Raw genomic sequence first — 3,629 nt, forward strand, 5'->3', positions numbered from 1 at the left:
GTCTTTTATTATAAAGGTGCAGAACTTTCTTTTTGTGCATGTGATATATCCATCGCCACCTACTCATAAGCTCTCATCTTTTAAAGAAGTTCTCGAGTTCCTTGTCCCCAAGTAGCAATACAACTACTAGAATGCTATCTCTACTTATAATAAGCTCTCTCTCTCTCTCTCGAAATATATGTGGGTGTGTTTGTGGATTTATTACTCTCTTTTATTAATGAAACATGACATAGTCATAATGATATTATGAGTATCTTTTCTATCTCTCCCTTCCATATCGCTATATAAAGAATATAAAGATTATAAGTAAAAGTGTACAAGTAATTTGTTACTTTTGAACTTAAAATGCTTATAATTCAATTTATCTTTGTTATCAACAATAATTATCAAACGGTATATAATTTTGTCCAAGTAAGGTCGCTTCTCATTCCCTGTATGATATCATAACACAAAATCGAGCGGAAGGGTTAACGATAAAATGATAACAAAAATCCATTCGTCGAACTAACTATAAAGGAAGGGTTGGTTGGAAACCATGTCTATACTTCTTTGCTTTAATCACATTTAACTGAAGATATATAAGAACAACAGAATATGGCATGCCCAGTCAAAACAAAAAAAATTTCTTGCCATGTTATAGTTAATGAATATGGTATGCACAAAGATCCGACGTCACACTTCATGATTGGAGACCAATACAGTGTGAGCTATGGTCGTCCATACCATCCTTTGGTTCAATTGTGTCAAGCAAATGTTGCAACAAGCAAAGAATTTTTAATAAGTTCACTATTGCAAAGAGCTCGGTTTAAGGCAGAAATGTCTCTGATGTGAAAGGCGCACTAATTCAACGAGATTTAAGTAACCATGAATAAGACACATGATACAGCTTGTAAACGAAACGATGTCCATGACTCTTGTTATTTTCTTCCATTACAAACCTTCTAGCCTCTTGCACTTTTTTGTCATTGACATCCTTAATTGAAATTAGAATTGAAGGAAACACTTCTCCACAACTCATTATGGAACACCTTTGATAGATAGTTTCAACAGGATTACTTTGCCGAGGAATACTTTAAAATTCGATATTTATAGTTGAACGCTACTTAAATTGATGAAGTGAAATCTTACAACAGAGGTTAATAAATCGTTTGTCTATTAGAAGAGAGCTTGGAATTAAATTCTTTGTAGTTGGGATAAGGGATGTTTTAGTCAAAGGAAGTATACTTTTTAGTTTTAACATAAATTAATTTTTTAGTTTAAAATAAATTGATTTTTTAGTTTTAATTTTATTCCAAATAAATTATTTTTGATGTGGTGTTATGTATTTTAATAAAATTAATATTAACTTAATCAACAAAAATTTGTATTGTTTTTTAAATTATAATCTAAATTAATAAAAATACCATTAAACTTTGTATTTTATCTAAAAAAATACTCATAATTTTTTTTTTTAAATAGGGTTGAATTTTCAAAAAAAAAAAAAAACATCAAAACTACTCTTTAACTTTCAAAAGTGTTAAAAAAATGATAGATGGGGAGAAAATTGTGTTCATGAGGAAAAAATTGAAGGTTATTTTAGGGGAAGGTTTTCAAGATCAGTATAAGATCGTGAAAACATAACAAGAAGTAATATCCTAGCTTAAGGTCGCGATTAAGAACCTACTAGTGGGCTACTTACTAAGTTTTACTCACTCCATGTTTATCATTTTTTTTTCAAGTAACTAAGAGTTGGTCATGGATGAGAGCGGACTTTGGAGTGTGGGCCATGGACTAACCTCTGTTTTTAATCTAGTATTTTTTGTTCTTCTTTTGAGTCTATTTCTTGTTTTGTGTTTGTAACGAGTATGTATATGTAACACCCCATAAATGAGTTCTCAATGTCGAGAGCAATCCTACTCTCATATTTCTTCCAAATTCGAGAGCAATCCTCCACCACTTCTCTTCAAACTTCTAAATAACGAAGAATCTGGAGTTCTCAATGTCGGTTTAAGCTCCTCCTATAAAGTCTGAAGTAGAAGCAATAATACGGAATAAGAATCGAGAAAGGTCGATTCCCGAATCGAAGGCAATAAGCGTTTAGAATATGGGTCTCCTACTCTCGGATTTCTTCCAAATTCGAGAGCAATCCTCCACCATTTCTCTTCAAACTTATTCCTACAGTTTCTCAACAAGATTACCCACAAGTTCTATGAAGGATTAGAGTGCTGAAAGTGCTCAGAAACCATTCCCCCAATTCAAGAAAACTTTAAAATCCAATCCGAGGATACATGATGACTTGTCGAGTAAGAATGATTCCAATCAGTTTCTGCACCTCCAAGGAATGCTTCCATAGAAGACCACGAAGAAAAATAACCTCGAGCGCGTGCCAAATTGAAGGAAATTGGTTTCGAAACTTGATGAAAGAATCGAGAGCTGAGACGTCGTAGAACAAGCTACCCATAAGATCGAAAATCTGGTGTTTCGAGTGAGTTGCATACCGAGAACGATTTTTGGAAATTAAGGTCCTACACTCAAAGACGTTCCTCCAAACCAATTCCTTTAGCCTGAAGATAGGATATGGAAGGGGTTTAATGAAGAAATAAGGCCTTGAAACCCCTAGAATCGGCTACCCAATAAGAAATCCTTTGTTTTATCTCCAGCGATAAATTAGATTTTAGATGATCTTTGGTAGCGAATATCTTAGGCTACGATCCACGAGAAGTTATCAAATAAATTCCCAGCCCTTTCTTGTAACATCCATCTTTAAGTTTCACGAAGAAATCGAGGAGAGAAACGCTGTAAATGTGGCTGTACAGGCCGAGTTTCAGATGACGACGATGCGAAAAATGCGCATCTTCTTCCTTTTCAGAGGAAGAAAACGATGATACGGCCAGTTCAACTAAACTGTCCAAGTCAACTCAAAATTTGACCTTTTCTCAGTAGATCTTATTTTATGAAATGTTGTATGAATCCTTATCTCGAGAGGTTATATAATGTAATGGAGTTTGAGAGTTATTGGAAAACTTTAGTTAGCGAAACCAAGATATGGGAGAAAATGCTCATCACGTTCCATATGACTTTACCTCCTAGGATAACTAAAGTGGTATCCCTGAAATAATAGATTCCCCAGATGTACCCTTGGTCTCTAATAGATACTACGTGCACAATATCATGCTGGGCTTTTCCTAAGAACTTATAAGTTTCAAGCTTGACCCAAGACGTTATGCATAAACTTAGGAACACCTAGGTTTGCATGCCTGAAGTAATCGTCTCTTTAGGTGGGATGCTATGGTATATGTACCATGAGCAGGATTCCATGATGAACTTATTAACTTATTATCTCCCTCACCTAAATGAGACCTGCACCACGATTTGCTAGCAGGATGCCATGATTATGACAACGCCATCTATGCACTCATGGGGAGAAAATTAAGAGTTATTTCGGAAGAGTTTATGGTTAAAATACGATGCATGACATGACAACCTCTAAGGTTTAGTTCCTGAATAGGACAAGTTCAAATGATTACACCTTATGCCTCAAGAAAATTTGTGTTGTCGTTCTTAAAGGTCCTACCGGGAGTTGAAACCAAGTCGTTGGATTCAAAGTCCAAAGTGCTAACCACTACACCATAGAACCCCTTGTAAAAATT

General features: G+C 34.8%; 1 non-coding gene across 1 annotated transcript; it reads right to left on the reverse strand.

The window, feature by feature from the left end:
• Window positions 1-3,544: 3,544 nt before the first annotated feature.
• Window positions 3,545-3,616, reverse strand: TRNAQ-UUG. The gene has a single exon. It is a non-coding gene; the product is annotated as a tRNA-Gln (tRNA).
• Window positions 3,617-3,629: the final 13 nt, after the last annotated feature.

Source organism: Cucurbita moschata, unplaced genomic scaffold (genome assembly GCF_002738365.1).
Source record: "Cucurbita moschata cultivar Rifu unplaced genomic scaffold, Cmos_1.0 Cmo_Scf00329, whole genome shotgun sequence".
NCBI lineage: Eukaryota > Viridiplantae > Streptophyta > Magnoliopsida > Cucurbitales > Cucurbitaceae > Cucurbita > Cucurbita moschata.